The 20329-nt window shown below is 42.8% G+C and overlaps 1 protein-coding gene across 3 annotated transcripts in view; it reads left to right on the forward strand.

Annotated features, from left to right (window-relative positions):
* Window positions 1–220: 220 nt before the first annotated feature.
* LOC135557761 (actin-binding protein WASF1-like) overlaps window positions 221–20329 on the forward strand; it is a 119670-nt gene continuing 99561 nt past the window's right edge. For all 3 annotated transcript variants that reach the window (XM_064991344.1, XM_064991346.1, XM_064991345.1), the window contains exon 1: window positions 221–593. The gene's annotated coding sequence lies outside the window, so the exon portion shown is untranslated. The remainder of the gene's footprint in view (window positions 594–20329) is intronic.

The raw sequence follows: 20329 nt of genomic DNA on the forward strand, positions 1-20329 counted from the left end.
ATAAATTAAATGAATCAATTTAAACAGTGCAGTAGGGGCAGTCAGAACGCATCAAATTGATACCCACCTCCTTGCTATCGATTGGCCATTACAGTCAAGACCGGGAGTGGTTTGGAGACAATGGGCCAATCAGGTAATCAGATTTAGTCCGGGTCAGTTTTGTGGCTCCTCGCTCTGATGCGTGGGTTGGCTCTCAAACAATAGAAAGTGGTATGTACCATCATGGTCTCTACGATAGGTACATTTCCCTACGAAGTCAAAGATGATCATTTCTACTTTGCATTTATAAAACACAGTTTCTTCGCGTGTGGATCAATATATGTGGATGAATTCATCTGAAAATCTGTCGTCAACTCAACTTCGCCCGTTGTACTGTCCGTTGCATTAGATTGTGCCCCCGGGATCCCTTTTTGAAGGGGGAATTGTGCCTTGATCCTTCGCTGCTACCTTTCTAACGGGATTCATTTTGCCCCGGCTGTATGATAACCACAGCATGGAATGAGGCTGGATATTTGAATTGATTGAAACAGCGAATTGCACTGTACTGCAGTAGAGATGACAAGAACATAGGAGGAATTGAACAAACATTTAAGGTATGACATTTTCTCATGACTGAATTGTTTCATGCTAAACTTATGCCTAACAACAAGAACATTTGAGGATTCTGAAATGTAGTAAAGTTGGTACCATTCACAATTAACTGTTAAAATAAGCACCAGTCCGTGCGCAACGGCTGGTCAACGACTTTCTTTCTGTGTGGTAATACTAATTGAATGCTGGTTAGCCATGATAAGCCATCACTGTCTGTGCTAACTAACATTTGTAACCATCTAGCCAGGTGACAGGTGTGAGGAGAATATAATTCAGTGTTTTTAACTTGTCAGTTTGTTGTACAAATGGGGTCACATTATGCATACTGTATACACCGGAGAGAAAGAACACCTAGCTCGCTAACGTTACTTGTCAATGGTCATGTTTTGAAATTAGATGGGGGTAAGGGATCAAGGTTTCACATCTGCACGAACTCGCGTTGTAAATTAGGAGAAATGGTTAGCAAGCTGCATGCTAACTATCACACCACATTGTAATTTTGAAGGGTTGGTGTGAAAATATACATCTGGCATCTTGTCAATGCATTTTCACAACCCTGTGTTTACATTTGTGTCATACCCAGGTTAACATTGTCGTTATTTTTTAGCTAGATAGCTAATGGACAATTTTTTCAATAAAAGCACGATAACGGCGATAACACAGGTTGTGCGCGAGCAAACACGGGCACGGCACTGATTTAATTTCCCCACGAAGAATGCATTGACTTTTCGGTGAAGAAGGGTTAGGGTAGTCTTCGATCTAGCTTCAATTCGTTTCCAATGAAGTTGTATATGGGGCATGGGGGAAGGGAAAGACACATTTAGGGAAAATCATCTTGCAAGAAGCTTTGTGAAATCGGAAATGTTTTTCTCGATCGTCTTGAGTTCATTTGGTGGCAAAAGCATCTTTATTTTACAGTGACTATACAAGAACTTGAATCACAACTCGAGTTCTGAAAATGAGATAGCTGTGGTTTGGGTGTTTAAAAAAAAAATCCTACGATTTTTACAGACAACCTCCAAAGATTTTTTTACTTTTACTGTTGAAAAGTGATATCCCAAGTATAACTTACAGTAAAGTACACACACTAAAGGGTAACAAACGTTTTCAGATTTTTTTTTTTTTTTAGACACAACTGCAAACTTAGGAGTAGGGCAATGGAGGAGCTGGTCTGAAGTGAATCGTGATGTCATCGGCCTTCCACCTTGCTTGAGGAACAATAGAGAACAAAGAGGAAAGGCCCACCCCCCACATTTATTTTAAATGCTCAGAAATGTGCAGGGGATTGTGGGAAGGTGAGCGGCGAGAACCCTCCTAGCAGAGTGGAAGGTAAAGTTGACCTCTGCTTTATGCAAATGTCAAGCAAAGCAAAGCTTTGGAGCGAAGTAATGGAAAGAGATCCGCCTCTGATCAAACCTACTGTTAGGTTCAGATAACCTCTAGATAACAGATCATGATAGCAATGGTTATCTAGTCTCGGAAACCCGACCCTAAGATAGACAATTGGTACAATGTTCAGTTTGACAGTACAACACTGATGTCATTCTCAGCATTCAGTCTGTTTCTGTACTTGTTTTGAAGTATTCCAGAGTTGAGAACCCTGACTCACGTAGGTATGTGGTGCCAAACTGGATCAGGACATCTTCTGCTTTCTCCGGCATGCAGGAGACTGCTTCCTGCTGTAGATGAGCAACTCAGTTTATTCCAGTTCAGAAAGAAATTACTACTTGTATTTTAACAGCAACAGTTCCAACCTAGACTTGTTTACAACAATAATTTCTACAGTAAGAGAGACAATAGGCTGATCATCCTAATCTGTAATGTTACATAGGGTGGCACTATCAGTAGCTAGCGTGCTTGGCTAACATTAGCTAGCTAGCGTGCTTTGGCTAACATTAGCTAGCTAGCTATTAGCTGTTTACAAGGGGATTGTTTGAATGAGAAATTCACATCTACTTCTATGAGAGATAGTACTCCTTATTTCTGCTTATGATCATCAGCTGTTATGAAATGACAACTTACTTTTCCACTGTCAAAGCACTGTTTCCTGAAGCATTCTGCCCTGTTCTGAAAGAACTCCCTGACCCTGGGTTTACATGTTGTGGAAGTTTGGTCAACATTTTTTTATTTTGAGAGACTCATCACTAAGCACTTTTCCGCACAAAACACATTGTGGGCGCTCCTCATTATTTATCAAAGTTTGTATGCAACTAAGAGAGAGAAACTCGTTGCTTGGTGATTGATCTCAGTCAGAACTTGTGGCTAGCTTGAGTCGATTTGATGACAGTGGTGAGTGGTGGTGAGAGGGTCAGTGGCAGATGCCACGTTCAAAACAACCGGAACTCGGAAACCTCCGACTTCAGTGTGTTCAAACCCACCTGTGAACTCTGGAAAAATCTCCAACTCAGAATTCCAACTCGGGATCTCTGGCCTCTTTCTCGAGCTCAGACTTTCCGACCTGAAGATCACTGACGTTATGATTTGACCATGTATTTTTTCGAGTTCCCAGTTGTTTTGAACGCGGCATGAGAGTGCATCATCAGCTGCTGAACGACAGCGCTGCAAAATTAGGGCCACGGAGTGATCTTCAAGAAAACTGCAGAAAAAAGATCTGCATTTCCCTCCCTCTCGCGCTGCTGCCATGAGCAGAGATACTGCAGCTAAACAGAGAGCGAACTGAACAGAGAGCGCACGGGACAGAGAGTGCACTGAACAGAGAGCGCACTGAACTGAGAGGCACTGAACAGAGAGCACACTGAACAGAGAGCGCACTGAACAGAAAGTGCACTGAACAGAGAGCGCAGGTGTACGGCCAAATCAATTCCTGTAATTCATTAAATAATTATACATTTACTCTGACACCATTAACATGTCCGCGACCCAACCAATAATTTAAGAAAGGCTTTCCTATAGCATAACAAGGTGGAGTGGGTTCACCAATTAGGCTGACTTTGGAGTCTGGCAGCTGTTGAGTTTATCAGTCCTAAGCAAAGGCATTCAAACATGGCCATTTTCCATACATAGTGCTTTAAGTTCCTTTGCAGTATAGATGAGGTAAATTGTACAGGACAGACACGTATTTCACGCCATCACACATGGAGACATAAACTGAAAATCACTCCGTTAAAGCATTTAGGAGATAAATGTGGGTGCTTTCTCTCTCTCTCTCTCTCTCTCTCTCTCTCTCTCTCTCTCGGTCTCACACACACACACACACACACACACACACACACACACACACACACACACACACACACACACACACACACACACACACACACACACACACACACACACACACACACACACACACACACCAACAGATGCTCTGCTAGCTGTGGTCCAGTCCACCCATGGCCCTGTCCCAAACCACTTTAGAAGTGTGTCCTTGTTATCTTTCGAGTGTGGACTTATCGCCCAAGTGGGATTTCCTTATCTTCTGGATTTGTGTTATCTTCCCTTTACACACGTGCTGTGGACCGACACAGGCCCAGTGGAGAGAATCACAGAACCAGATGGGGGCGATAAATAGAGGTGGACATAAATAGCCTATTGCCCAGTCTTCCATGCCTTTTTTCCATACTGCCTTTTGTGTAAGTTCTACCTAAGCCTACACTGTTTTTACGGTAAGTTACTACAGCCAGTTAGTTACATGTTACTGTAAATAAAGGTACAGTATGTAACTTAAATTCCAAAGACACTTTGGTTTAACAGTACATTACTGTAAACATTACAGTAGTATATTCTTTATATTAGAGAAATAATGTCAGTAGAAGTGTCATGTCTGCAGGTTTGCTCTGTTAGGCTAGTAATAAAGTAATAACTGCATTTCTTATTCCTCTCTTGTGAGATGTTCACTTTTAAAAGTGCTTTGGCATCACTCAGTCTCATCCAGAGGCTTTCTTCTCTCCTTTCCTCTCTCTTCTGTTTGTTGTGGTTGCTTTGATCTGTTGCCAGCCTGTAGCCTTCTCTTCTGCCTGCCTGGTGAATCTATCTCGGCTTCTGCTGCCTGCAGAAGAAGTGGAGAGAAGCAAGGGATGTATGGCACGGAGGGACAGAGAGAGAGAGACAGAGAGGGGGGGGAGAGAGAGACAGAGAGGGGGAGAGAGAGAGGGAGAGAGAGAGAGACAAAATGTAAAAAATATAAAACAGTTAGAGAGTGTCATTTCCCCAAATTTGAAACCCTTATTCAATGTTTCAAAGACCTCTCTGATGTGAATAGGCAACCGGTCCTGTTGGGGGAAGACGCAGAGAGATGTGGGTTGGCAGTGCACTACATTGCTGCCTGCCATAAGATGAGGGACAGTGTCTGACAGAACAATCAACCTACACATGTCCTCTATGCTTGTTGTTATTGTTGAATGTATGGTAATTTTGACCCTTGCTTATTGTTATTACTGTTGTCCCGTAGACAATTTTGATTCTTATTATTTTCATATTGTAAATATCCAAAGTAATATGGACATTGTTACGTCATGCCAATAAAGCAAATTGAATTGAGAGAGAGAGAGAGAAACACAGAGAGGCACAGAGAGAGAGAGACAGAGTGAGAGAGAGAGAAACACAGAGGCACAGAGAGAGAGAGAGAGAGAGAGAAAAACACAGAGGCACAGAGAGAGAGAGAGAGAGACAGAGAGTGAGAGAGAAAAACACAGAGAGGCACAGAGAGAGAGAGTGAGAGACAGAGAGAGAGTAGACAGGGAGAAAAAGAGGGAGCTATAGGAGATTGGTTAGAAAAACTGGAAAAGGAGAATGTGGAGAGAGAAGACAGTAAAATGAAGTCAGGGGTTGTGTGTGTGAATCCCCAAAAGCGAACCTGCTATTTGGTCTGTCTGTCTGTCTAGATTCTATATGTCCCAGCTGTTGGGTGGCAGTGGAGGGCAGAGGCGTCACACACTGGGACCATTGTTCCTCCTCTGCCTGCCCTACTGGGCTCAGGGCTCCATAATGCTGTCTCTGTCCTGATCCTGTCTCACTGACTGACTGGTGCCTCTTGTGTATCACCACCCTTCATCCCTGTCCTCTGTCTTTCCCCCCCCCCCCCCCACCCCCACCCAGAACCTCTTCTCTCTTCCTACTGCTCCCAGTGGAGCAGAAGTGCCCCCCATTCACTACAGTCAGAGAGAGTCTGGGTGGCAACCTAACCCTGCCCTCTCTCACCCCATCATTCACCTTTCCAACACTTTTTAACCCAGATTGTTCTCTCACTTCTCTTTCCCTCCCTCCTTCTGTCTTCCTCTCTCTACAGTAGACAGCAGGTGCTCACAGTATGATATCTTTCTGTCTCTCTCCTCCCCACCTCTTTTATTCCCTCCCTTTGTTTCTCTCTCTCTGCCTCAATAAGGTTAAGGATAAACCAAAGACGCTCTCTCTCTCTCTCTCTCTCTCTCTCTCTCTCTCTCTCTCTCTCTCTCTCTCTCTCTCTCTCTCTCTCTCTCTCTCTCTCTCACTCTCTCTCTCTCTCCTCTCTCTCTCTCTCTCTCTCTCCTCTCCTCTCTCTCTCTCTGCCTCAATAAGGTTAAGGATAAACCAAAGACGCTCTCTGTCTCTCTGTCTCCCTCTCTGTCTCTCTCCTCTCCACCTCTTTTATTCCCTCCCTTTGTTTCTCTCACTCTCTCTCTCTCTCTCTCTCTCCTCTCTCTCTCTCTCTCTCTCTCTCCTCTCCTCTCTGTCTCCCTCTGTCGCTCTCTCTGTCTCCCTCTCTGTCTCTCTCCTCTCCACCTCTTTTATTCCCTCCATTTGTTTCTCTCTCTCTCCTCTCTCTCTCTCTCTCTCTCTCTCTCTCTCTCTCTCTCTCCTCTCCTCCCTCTCTCTCTCTGCCTCAATAAGGTTAAGGATAAACCAAAGACGCTCTCTGTCTCTCTGTCTCCCTCTCTGTCTCCCTCCTCATCTCCTCCCTCCTTCCCTCTTTCCGTGGTGTGTAAACTGTAAACTGCAGGTGTTCCGTGTATGATATCTCTTGTAATGACTCACATGATGGTGCAGGGAAGTCTCAGAATCGTATGTGGTCATTGAGTAAGAGGTAATGTGTTGTTTTGAAGCCCCACAACCTCTAGTAACCGTATGTACTTCAACTGCCTATAGGGGGGAACGGAAGCCTTCAGAGTATTAGCTGTTGTGTAGTAATAGGGTAACTAGCCTAACAGGTTACTGATACACAATAACCACTAGTAACCTAGTTTGTGGAAGTGCTTCTCCTAGGTAGGCTAACCCTGTGCTGTGGCTGTGAACGTAAAGAGTTCAGGAGGACCCTGAGGACTACAGTCAGTCAGTCAGTAATCAGTAATACATGATCAGGCCTGGAACCAGAGCTGCTTTCTGTTGCATGGTTGGCCTGCTCCTTTCTCTCAGTCTCTCTCTCCAGGCAAGGACCCAAGCACTGTGACACAATGGGGTCAGGTAAGGTAGGGAGACTGCGTGTGTGTATATGTGTGTGTGTTCAGGCAGGAGGCCCCTCCTGCGGTGTCGTGTGTTTGTTTGGATGGTAAACGTAGTCTGATACTTTACACAGCACAATGCAGCAGCTTGAGTCCCCCTCAGCGTCCACTGGATACTGTGTGTCTTTGTGCACATTCCTTTGTGGTCATATTATCTAACCAGGTGAATTTGTTAAAGTGGGACCATAGTTACACACATTAGATTATCGCTGGTTTTTAGGTGTCTGCTCTGCTCCTCTCTTAGACTATAGATGAATCAAACAATACCAAACCATTACCATAGGCAACAATACATTACAGCGGCATGCAGGCTTGTGCTTGTTTCAGTACATGTTTACTTCTGTGTAATAGATTTGAATATGCAAAGTTACCTAAAGCACAGAGACTCGGCAGCTGACATACACTTTCTCTGTCTCTGTGTCTATGCAAGATGGGATCACTGGCTGCACAACAATCCCCATCTCTCTCTCAAAATTCAATTTCAATTTAAGGGCTTTATTGGCATGGGAAACATATGGTAACATTGTCAAAGCAAGTGAACTATATCAACAAAAGTGAAAGAAACAATCAAAATGAACAGTAAACATTACACTCACAGAAGTTCCAAAAGAATAAAGACATGTCAAATGTCATATTATGTGGAAATAGTTAAAAAAGGGAAAATAAACATAAATATGGGTTGTATTTACAATGGTGTTTCTTCTTCACTGGTTGCCCTTTTCTTTTGGCAACAGGTCATAAATCTTGCTGCTGTGATGGCACACTGTGGTATTTCACCTAATCGAATTCTTTGTGGATCTGTGTAAACTGAGGGAAATGCAATAAGGGCACAAGGCGAGACCCAAATGCAGACACAGGAGGCAGATGGTTGAGCTCCGATATTTATTATAACAAAGGGGTAGGCCAAAGGCAAGTCGGGGACAGGTGAGAGTTCATTAACCAGGTAAAAGTCCAAACAGTACCAGGCGATAGGCTGAGGTCAGGACAGGCAGAGTGGTCAGGCAGGCAGATTCGGTTTCAGGATAGGCAAGTGTCACAACCAGGAGGGCTAGGAAAAAACAGAGACTGGGAAAAATAGGGGCTAGGAAAACCGCTGGTTGACTTGGCAAAACAAGACGAACTGGCACAGAGAAACAGGAAACAGGAATACATACACCAGGGACTAATGGGGAAAACAGGTGACACCTGGAGGTGGGTGGAGACAATCACAAAGACAGGTGAAATAGATCAGGGCGTGACAAATATGTGTCTCTAATATGGTCATACATTTGGCAGGAGTGCAGCTCAGTTTCCACATCATTTTGTGGGCAGTGTGCACATAGCCTGTCTTCTCTTGAGAGCCAGGTCTTCCTATGGCAACCTTTCTCAATAGCAAGACTATGTTCACTGAGTCTACTTAGTCAAAGCTTTCCTTAAGTTTGGGTCAGTCACAGTGGTCAGGTATTCTGCCACTGTGTACTCTCTGTTTAGGCCCAAATAACATTCTAGTTTGCTCAGTTTTTTGTTAATTCTTTCCAATGTGTCAAGTAATTATCTTTTTGTTTTCTCATGATTTGGTTGGGTCTAATTGTGCTGCTGTCCTGGGGCTCTGTGGGGTCTGTTTGTGTTTGTGAACAGAGCCCCAGGACCAGCTTGCTTAGGGGACTCTTCTCCAGGTTCATCTCTCTGTAGGTGATGGCTTTGTTATGGAAGGTTTGGGAATCGCTTCCTTTTAGGTGGTTGTAGAATCTAACGTCTCTTTTATGGATTTTGATCATTAGTAGGTATCGGCCTAATTCTGCTCTGCATGCAGTATTTGGTGTTTTACATTGTACACAGAGGATATTTTTTTGCAGAATTCTGCATGCGGAGTCTCCATTTGGTGTTTGTCCCATTTTATGAATTCTTGGTTGGCGAGTGGAACCCAGACCGTAAAACCATAAAGGGCAATGGGTTCTATAACGGATTCAAGTATTTTTTAGCCAGATCCTAATTGGTATGTTCCTTTTGATTGCATAGAATGCCCTTCTTGCCTTGTCTCTAAGACAGCTTTGTGGAAGTTACCTGTGGTGCTGATGTTTAGGCTGAGGTATTTATAGTTTGTGTGCTCTAGGGCAACAGTGTCTAGATAGAATTTGTATTTGTGGTCCTGGCGACTGGACCTTTTTTTGGAACACCATTATTCTGGTCTTACTGAGATTTTACTGTCAGGGCCCAGGTCTGACAGAATCTGTGCAGAAGATCTAGGTGCTGCTGTAGGACCTCCTTGGTATGGGAGAGAAGCACCAGATCATCAGCAAACAGTTGATATTTGACTTCAGATTCTAGTAGGGTGAGGCCGGGTGCTGCAGATTGTTCTAGTGCCCTCGCCAATTCATTGATATATATGTTGAAGAGGGTGGGACTTAACCTCTTGAAACTCCAGGGGCGCAATTTCATTTTTGGATGAAAAACCCGTTCCCGTTTTAAACAAGATATTTTGTCACAAAAAGATGCTCGACTATGCATATAATTGATGGCTTTGGAAATAAAACACTGAAAACATTTTCCAGAACTGCAAAGATATTGTCTGTGGGTGCCCTAGAACGGGAGCTACAGGCAAAACCAAGATGAAACGGCAACCAGGAAACCAGCAGGATTTTTGAGGCTCAGTTTTCCATTGTCTCCTTATATGGCTGTGAATGCGAGAGGAATGAGCCTGCCCTTTCTGTCGTTTCCCCAAGGTGTCTGCAGCATTGTGACGTATTTGTAGGCATATCATTGGAAGATTGACCATAAGAGACTACATTTTCCAGGTGTCCGCCCGGTGTCCTCCGTCGAAATTGGTGCGTCTTTTTCAGCTGCTGGTATTTTTCCATGCGATTCTGAGGGGAAAGCAGGCTTCCACGAACTGCATATCAATGAAGAGATATGTGAAAAAACACCTTGAGGATTGATTCTAAACAACGTTTGCCATGTTTCGGTCGATATTATGGAGTCAATTCGGAAAAAGTTTGACGTTTTGGTGACTGAATTTTCGTTTCGTTTCGGTAGCCAAATGTGATGTACAAAATGGAGCGATTTCTCCTACACAAAGATTCTTTCAGGAAAAACTGAACATTTGCTATGTAACTGAGAGTCTCCTCATTGAAAACATCCGAAGCTCTTCAAAGGTAAATTATTTTATTTATTTGGTTATCTGATTTTTGTGAAAATGTTGCGTGCTAAATGCTACTCAAAATGCTAAGCTAGCTTAGCATACTCTTACACAAATTAGTGATTTGCTATGGTTGAAAAGCATATTTTGAAAATCTGAGATGACAGTGTTGTTAAGAAAAGGCTAAGCTTGAGAGCAGGCGCATTATTTTCATTTTATTTGCGATTTTCAGAAATCGTTAACATTGCGTTATGCTAATGAGCCTGAGGCTTTATTCACGATCCCGGATCCGGGATGGGGAGTATCAAGAGGCTGCATCCCTGTCTCACCCCACGGCCCTGTGGAAAAAAGTGTTTTTGCCTATTTTAAATCGCACACTTGTTTGTGTACATGGGTTTTATAATGTATGTTTTTCCCCCAACACCACCTTCCATCAATTTGTATAGCAGACACTCATACCAAATTGAGTCAAAAGCTTTTTTGAAATCAACAAAGTATGAGAATACTTTGCCTTTGTTGTGGTTTGTTTGTAAATTGGGGTGTCCAGGGTACATCTTTAATAAAGATGAAAATACAACAATCTACAAAACAAGAAACGTGAAAAAACCGAAACAGTCCTATCTGGTGCCACAAAGACAGGAACAATCACCCACAAGAGACCTAAAGAATATTGCTGCCTAAATATGGTTCCCAATCAGAGACAACAATAAACACCTGCTTCTGATTGAGAACCACTCAAGGCAACCATAGACTTCCCTAGAGTAATACTCTAACCACAATCCCATACTACAAACAACCCCAGAAAAAAAAACACATAAATGCCCATGTCACACCCTGGCCTCACCAAAATACTAACGAAAACACAGAATACTAAAGCCAGGGCGTGACAGGTTGCTGTTGACGCATATCCCACGGTAGTTATTGGGGTCAAATTTGTCTCCACTTTTGTGGATTGGGGTGATCAGTTCTTGGTTCCAAATATTGGGAAAGATGCCAGTGCTAAGGATGATGGTAAAGTGCTTAGGTATAGCCAATCGGAATTTGTATTCTGTATATTTTATAATTTCATTGAGGATATCATCAACACCACAGGCCTTTTTGGGTTGGAGGGTTTGCATTTTGTCCTGTAGCTCATTCAAGGTAATTGGAGAATCCAGTGGGTTCTGGTAGTCTATAATAGTTGATTCTAAGATTTGTATTTGATCATGTATATGTTTTTGATGTTTGTTATTTGTTATAGGGTTTACCCATACATGTGTCGTTTACCCATACATCTCCGTTTTGGATTGTCTATGGATTCTTCAATTACAGTGAGCTGATTTCTGACGTGCTGTTCCTTTTTTTCCCGTAGTGTATTTCTGTATTGTTTAAGTGATTCACCATAGTGAAGGTGTATGCTCAGGTTTTCTGCGTCTATGTTTTTTTGATGGACAGGCTTCTCATTTTAAATCCTAGGTTTTTGCGTTCTTCATCAAACCATTTGTCATTGTTGTTAATTTTCTTCGGCTTTCTGTTTACATTTTTTTGGATTTGATAGGGAAGCTGAGAGGTCAAATATACTGTTTAGGTTTTCTACTGACAAGTTTATACCTTCACTATTACAGTGAAACGTTTTGTTCAGGAAGATGTCTAAAAGGGATTGAATTTGTTGTTGCCTAATTGTTTTTTGCTAGGTTTCCACACTACATTCCTTCCATCTATAGCATTTCTTAATATTAATTTCCTTTGGCTTTGATGCCTCTTGATTGAGAATTGCTCTGTTCAAGTAGACTGTGATTTTGCTGTGATCTGATAGGGGTGTCAGTGGGTTGATTGTGAATGCTCTGAGAGACTTTGGGTTGAGGTCAGTGATAAAGTAGTCTACAGTACTACTGCCAAGAGATGAGCTATAGGTGTACCTACCATAGGAGTCCCCTCGAAGCCCACCATTGACTATGTTCATACCCAGCATGCGACGGAGCGGCAGGAGTTTTGATCCGTTTTGTTGGTTATGTTGTCGTAGTTGTCTCTGGGCCTGGAAATTATTGATTTCCCCCTCCAAGATGGAGAATCCTTCTTCATTAACTTCTTATGGTGTAGAGGACGGGACGGTTGCGTCCCACTTGGGGGAAAAACAAAAAGGAAAATGCAGCGCGGCAAATTCAAATAATGATAAAAAATCAAACTTTCATTAAATCACACATGTAAGATATGCAATTTGTCAGGACCCGGTTATGAACTCGGGTCTCCTGTGTGAAAACAGTCACTTAGCAAACTGAGCCACTAATAGTCAGCAGCACACAGAAGATGAGGCAGGCACAGCAGTACTTGAGATGGTGTTTTAATAAAGTAAAAAGGAAAGTATTACAGACAAAAATATAAATCCACAACGTCAAAAGTAATTCCAAGAATAAAAGGTATTCCTCCAAGTCAAAAGGTAAATCCACAAGGTGGTAGGTACAGCAGGGAAAATGCCTCAAAAGATAATCAAAAATAAATAAACGAGAACAAAAACAGAGTACCACAAGAGAGTCCAACTGGAGTAACAAATGTTCACAGCATCGCTGGGTGCTAACATTCAATCACAGAGCAAAGAATTAAGGAAAACTAAGGGTTTAAATACATTCAAGGGAAACGAGGCACAGATGCAAATAATAATCTGGAAACAGGGGAAAACAAAAAGGTCAAAAAGGGGGCATCTAGTGGCCAAAACCGGAACAATCCTGGCCAAATCCTGACACAATTAAAGCTACATTCGTTGTGAATCCGGCCAACATGTCAGACTTTAAAAAGCTTTTCGGCGAAAGCATAAGAAGCTATTATCTGATGATAGCATAATGTCAACAAAGAGAGTAGCATATTTCAACCCTGCAGGCGCTACACAAAACGCTGAAATAAAATATAAAACATGCATTAACTTTGACGAGCTTCTTTTGTTGGCACTCCAATATGTCCCATAAACATCACAATTGGTCATTTTGTTAGATTAATTCCATCCATATATATCCAAATGCCCATTTATTTGACGCGGTTGATCCAGAAAAAAAACAGCTGCCAAAAAACACAACGTCCCTACAAAACATTTCAAAAGTTGCCTATAAACTTTGCCAAATTATTTCAAACTACTTTTGTAATACAACATTAGGTATTTTTAAACGTTAATAATCAGTCAAATTGTAGACGGGGCTATCTGTGTTCAATACAGGAAGTAAACAAACCATGCTCCTTTTTACGTCTTGCGCAAATCTCAACAGTGTAATGTTGTTCCAGGATGTGCTTCTTCTTCGTTGTACAAATTAATAACCTCAACCAAATTCCAAAGGCTGGTGACATCCAGTGGAAGCGGTAGGAACGGAAAACCGGTTCCTAAGAAATATCCCTTGGCAAAGACAAGTCAGGGAACAGTCAGAGGCAAAAAAACTAAAAAAATCTGAACAGTTAGTCCTCAGGGTTTTGGCTGCTACATAAGTTCTGTTATACTCACAGACACGATTCAAACAGTTTTAGAAACTTCAGAGTGTTTTCTATCCACATCTACTAATAATACGCATATCTTATATTCCTGGCATGAGTAGCAGGAAGTTGAAATTGGGCACGCTATTTATCCAAAAGTGAAAATGCTGCCCCCTATACCTTAAGAGGTTTTAAAGTATGGGGATTCTCTCTCTTTTTCTCTCTCTCTCCCAGTCTCTCTCTCTCTCTCACTCACTCACACACACACACACACACACACACACACACACACACACACACACACACACACACCCTCCCTGATGGTGGTGGCATTGAGGTGGAACGCCCTGATACCCTGGTCTCCGTGGTGATGTGTGTTGATTGATGGAGGGGCAGAGTGGCGGGAGGTGAGGTGTGTTAATCACGCCCGGGCAGTTGAATCCCCTGCGTCACGATTCAGTTGCCTGTATTTAATTACAGCCACAGAGGAGTGTATGAGCATTTTCATAAACACCGTTATTCCTGTATTTATTCCCCTCAGATGGAGGAATGAAGGAGGGAGTCTGAGAAGGAGTAAGAGAACAAGATAGTAGCGGATGAAGGAAGAGGAAGGAAAGGAAGGAAAAGAAAAGCGATAGATAGCAAAGAAAATAGTGAGGTTAGAATGAGTTAGAGAAAGTGAGAGATGAAGGGAGAGAGGTAGGAAGAGATACTGTAGTGAGAAAAAAAGAAAGGAAAGGAGGTAGCTGTTTAGCATCTCAATGTGTTTGGCCCCAATCCCTCAGCAGGATGACACACACACACACACACCACACACACACACACACACACACACACACACACACACACACACACACACACACACACACACACACACACACACACACACACACACACACACACACACACACACACACACACACACACACACACACACACACACACACACACACACACACAATTAGAAGCCTGCCAATTAGAAGCCAATATTTAGCTGTTTTAATTACATCTCACTGTGAGGAGGCGTCTCTCGTTGGATTTACATGCGGCCAGGCTCAGCCCAGACACAGCCCTGTATCAATTTGGTTTGGAACGGGGCCCGGCCCAGGCAGACACCCTCCCACCCTGGCATCCGGATGGGCAGACAGGCAGCAGAGGCAGGCCAGTCTCCACTCTCCTCCGTTGTCTTTTATGTTTTGACAGAATATTCCAGCCAGCCAACCACCAAAGCCTCTGCTTAGAAACATATAATGCATACTGTAAATATAAATTACTGGTTCCAACAGTATTAGCAAATCATATCAGTCCATGGAATACACAGGGGCGTGAAAGCACTGCTTTAGAGTAGAGGTCACACAGAGGGTAAAGGGGATTCTATCGCACTTAGGAGCTGTACGAAAATAGGTGGAATAGATAGGAAATACAGTGCCTTGCGAAAGTATTCGGCCCCCTTGAACTTTGCGACCTTTTGCCACATTTCAGGCTTCAAACATAAAGATATAAAACTGTATTTTTCTGTGAAGAATCAACAACAAGTGGGACACAATCATGAAGTGGAACGACATTTATTGGATATTTCAAACTTTTTTAACAAATCAAAAACTGAAAAATTGGGCGTGCAAAATTATTCAGCCCCTTTACTTTCAGTGCAGCAAACTCTCTCCAGAAGTTCAGTGAGGATCTCTGATGTTGATCCAATGTTGACCTAAATGACTAATGATGATAAATACAATCCACCTGTGTGTAATCAAGTCTCCGTATAAATGCACCTGCACTGTGATATTCTCAGAGGTCCGTTAAAAGCGCAGAGAGCATCATGAAGAACAAGGAACACACCAGGCAGGTCCGAGATACTGTTGTGAAGAAGTTTAAAGCTGGATTTGGATACAAAAAGATTTCCCAAGCTTTAAACATCCCAAGGAGCACTGTGCAAGCGATAATATTGAAATGGAAGGAGTATCAGACCACTGCAAATCTACCAAGACCTGGCCGTCCCTCTAAACTTTCAGCTCATACAAGGAGAAGACTGATCAGAGATGCAGCCAAGAGGCCCATGATCACTCTGGATGAACTGTAGAGATCTACAGCTGAGGTGGGAGACTCTGTCCATAGGACAACAATCAGTCGTATATTGCACAAATCTGGCCTTTATGGAAGAGTGGCAAGAAGAAAGCCATTTCTTAAAGATATCCATAAAAAGTGTTGTTTAAAGTTTGCCACAAGCCACCTGGGAGACACACCAAACATGTGGAAGAAGGTGCTCTGGTCAGATGAAACCAAAATTGAACTTTTTGGCAACAATGCAAAACGTTATGTTTGGCGTAAAAGCAACACAGCTCATCACCCTGAACACACCATCCCCACTGTCAAACATGGTGGTGGCAGCATCATGGTTTGGGCCTGCTTTTCTTCAGCAGGGACAGGGAAGATGGTTAAAATTGATGGGAAGATGGATGGAGCCAAATACAGGACCATTCTGGAAGAAAACCTGATGGAGTCTGCAAAAGACCTGAGACTGGGACGGAGATTTGTCTTCCAACAAGACAATGATCCAAAACATAAAGCAAAATCTACAATGGAATGGTTCAAAAATAAACATACCCAGGTGTTAGAATGGCCAAGTCAAAGTCCAGACCTGAATCCAATCGAGAATCTGTGGAAAGAACTGAAAACTGCTGTTCACAAATGTTCTCCATCCAACCTCACTGAGCTCGAGCTGTTTTGCAAGGAGGAATGGGAAAAACTTCAGTCTCTCGATGTGCAAAACTGATAGAGACATACCCCAAGCGACTTACAGCTGTAATCGCAGCAAAAGGTGGCGTTACAAAGTATTAACTTAAGGGGGCTGAATAATTTTGCACGCCCAATTTTTTTTTTGTTCAAAAAGTTTGAAATATCCAATAAATGTCGTTCCACTTCATGATTGTGTCCCACTTGTTGTTGATTCTTCACAAAAAAATACAGTTTTATATATTTATGTTTGAAGCCTGAAATGTGGCAAAAGGTCGCAAAGTTCAAGGGGGCCGAATACTTTCGCAAGGCACTGTATCTGCAGAGCCAGGAGGAGAGGAGGAGAAGGATAAGGAGGAGGAAGAGAGGAAGTAGTTCACAGGAAGTTTAGAATGATTAAAAGCTCCTCTAGCAGGCAGGCAGGGCCAGAGGAGCTGCCGGGGAGACAGTGGCGACAGTTTATTTGATTTTTGGTTTCTATTTCTGTAGAGGTTTCTTTAGGGTCGCGGTGCCACTGCAATATAGCCTATAGATAAGGAAGTGTACACTATCTTGAGGAGTATCTTAAGGGCAGGGCAAATACTGTAATACTGTGTTGTTAAGAGAAGGGCTCCCCTTATGCAAGCTTCTTCTTCAATTTATAGACTCCATGCCTACAGACCCGGTGTGAGTGTATACCATTACATACGTGCAATAGAGGATGAAATCAAAACAGTGATGTTCTGTAGCATAAACATCACAGTCATTTAGCATTTCAGAATTGTTGTTGTTGTTGTTGTCCTGGTCTCTAATATATTGGATTCAACTTCATAGAATAGCTAGTGAATCTGATGTATTGCCCATGAGAGCACATGTGGCCAGGCAGCCGGTGGACTTTGACTGGCTGTGACTGACTGACTGACTGTGACTGGGGACCATCATCCAGTCCACAGCCACAGAAAACCACAGAGCTAAGCCTACCGCTGTTGGCGTCTGGATGAGAGTTGGTGCTTACGCAGTCAATGCCAGTCAATGGAGAGAGTGCTAACCGCTAACAACATGGACCCAGTGCAGACCCAGTGAGGTGAACTGAGTTCAATTGAGTTGAAGCTACTTGATATTGTTTTGTGGATGCCTGTACAGGGATCAGATTAGCTTTAAGCCAGCTACATTTCCTAATGTTTTACCATTTTAAAAACTCCACCGGAGAAAAGTACAGCAGTCAGAGCGCTGTCTGCTGTTCGTCAATGCAGGAAGCGGATTTATCAAGATGATAGCAAATATTTCTCATCCATGTGGAGAAGTGCAACTGAAGCACAAATGTGTCCTTTTATTAATGATGTGAAGCGAACCGTGACTGAAGCCGTATAGAAATAAAAATATGAAGCATTTTAGATGTGTGTTGTGAAAAATGCTGAATTCTGCGTGAATGCGACCCTACTGTAGGATTAGTAGACATTGAGATCAAGGTTTGCCCCCTCCCTTGTTTTTTCGGATGGGTATTGAGTTGACAAGGAAGTATGCTGTGCGTCAGTTTCACATGGATTAGTTTGTGTGGTTTTATCCCAGCAGGTGTTCCAAACCATCTCTTTCCCTCTTTAGATTCTGTTCTATGGTTCTACATTAAAAGTCAAAATATGCAAGCCTTTCTCACACACACACACACACACGCGCAAACACACACACACACATGCACACACACTCACATACACGATACACACACGTACGCACTCACAAGCAAAGGTGTTGGAATGTGAGGACTGTGAAGCTGACAGATGGATTGCAGCAGTATAATCAGTCTTCTGCTCGGTAGGTTATTTTATTCAGGAGCAAGTGCTGTTCCTAGAGCGAAGCAAGGGACCGTGGAGAGGAAAGAGCAGAAGAAGGGAGGAGGAGGGGTAAGAGGCGCTATGCCATTCCAATCTTTTTATTAGGTGAGTGTTCCGATTGATCCCAACCTTCCCCTCTGCGGGCAGCTGTCCGGAATCCCGCTCCGAGACACCGAGCATGGTGACATTTTGGCTTCTGTGCTCCGAGCCACACGGGCACGGCAGCTTCTGGCAATTGTGTGCGTGCGTGCATGTTGGGGTGTGTGTGTTTGACTGGTATGACCTATTACAGTGAGGCCAGGCGGTATCTCTCACAACTAAAGTAAGGCTTTTAGCACAGTGAATTGTAATGAAATTCTCCAGTTTGGGAACATTTTGGCTTCCTAGTAGATTACAACGAGAATGGATGGAGAGAGTGTCGCCACTGCCCAACGGGAATAGCCTATGCAGCTGCCAACACCTCACACATGTTGACACATTTACACTGACATCACCCCAGCATTCCTACCACCGGAGCTGAAGACAAAGAAACAACAACACAACATCTTCTTTCTGCAATCAAGCAGCCATTCGCAGCTGATTCTGACCGGGCCAAAGATATTACAAGAGTGATAGGTATGTTTATAGCCGCAGTGCCGTGGATATGCGCTGATTGTCGTTGGTTGAGAAGAATAGGGGGAAAGTGCTCAAGCCACATTACGAATTTTGCCCCTAAGCACTCATTTCAGCAAACCGGTAGTACCCGCTAGAGGTCGACCGATTATGATTTTTCAACTCCGATACCGATACCAATTATTGGAGGACCAAAAACCGATTAATCAGCCGATTTTACTTATTTATTTGTAATAATGACAATTGCAACAATACTAAATGAACACTTATTTTAACTTAATATAATACATCAATAAAATCAATTTAGCTTCAAATAAAATGAAACATGTTCAATTTGATTTAAATAATGCAAAAACAAAGTTTTGGAGAAGAAAGTAAAAGTGCAATATGTGCCATGTAAGAAAGCTAACGTTTAAGTTCCTTGCTCAGAACATGAGAACATATGAAAGCTGGTGGTTCCTTTTAACATGGGTCTTCAATATTCCCAGGTAAGAAGTTTTAGGTTGTAGTTATTATAGGAATTATACGACTATTTCTCTCTTTACGATTTGTATTTCATATACCTTTGACTATTGGATGTTCTTATAGGCACTTTAGTATTGCCAGTGTAACAGTATAGCTTCCGCCCCTATCCTCGCTCCTACCTGGGCTCGAACCAGGAACACATCAACAACAGACACACTTGAAGCAGCTTTCCCCATGCAGAGCAAGGGGAACAACTACTCCAAGTCGCAGAGCGAGTGACGTTTGAAACGCTATTAGCGCGCACCCCGCTAACTAGCTAGCCATTTCAGATTGGTTACACCAGCCTAATCTCGGGAGTTGATAGGCTTGAAGTCATAAACAGCGCAATGCTTGAAGCACAGCGAAGAGCTGCTGGCAAAACGCCCAAAAGTGCTGTTTGAATGAATGCTTACGAGCCTGCTGCTGCCTACCATCGCTCAGTCCGACTGCTCTATCAAATCATGGACTTAATTATAACATAATAACACACAGAAATACGAGCCTTAGGTCATTAATATGGGCAAATCCGGAAACTCATTTCGAAAACAAAATGTTTATTCTTTCAGTGAAATACGGAACCGTTCCGTGTTTTATCTAACGAGTGGCATCCCTAAGTCTGAATATTGCTGTTACATTGCACAACCTTCAATGTTATGTCATAATTACGTAAAATTCTAGCAAATTAGTCCGCAACGAGCCAGGCGGCCCAAACTGTTGCATATACCCTGACTCTGCGTGCAATGAACGCAAGAGAAGTGACACAATTTCACCTGGTGTAACGGTTTTCATGCGGTGAAAGAGAGTCGGACCAAAATGCAGCGTGTAGATTGCGATCCATGTTTAATGAACAAAACATAACACGAATCTAAATACAAACACTACAAAACAAAGAACATAACGAAAACCGAAACAGCCTATACTAGTGTAAACTAACACAGGAACAAGGACACTAAGGACAATCACCCACGAAACACACAAAGAATATGGCTGCCTAAATATGGTTCCCAATCAGAGAAAACGATACACACCTGCCTCTGATTGAGAACCACTTCAGACAGCCATAGACTTAACTAGAACACCCCACTAAGCTACAAACCCAA

The sequence above is a fragment of the Oncorhynchus masou genome, chromosome 16, assembly GCF_036934945.1.
Source record: "Oncorhynchus masou masou isolate Uvic2021 chromosome 16, UVic_Omas_1.1, whole genome shotgun sequence".
NCBI classification, from domain to species: domain Eukaryota; kingdom Metazoa; phylum Chordata; class Actinopteri; order Salmoniformes; family Salmonidae; genus Oncorhynchus; species Oncorhynchus masou.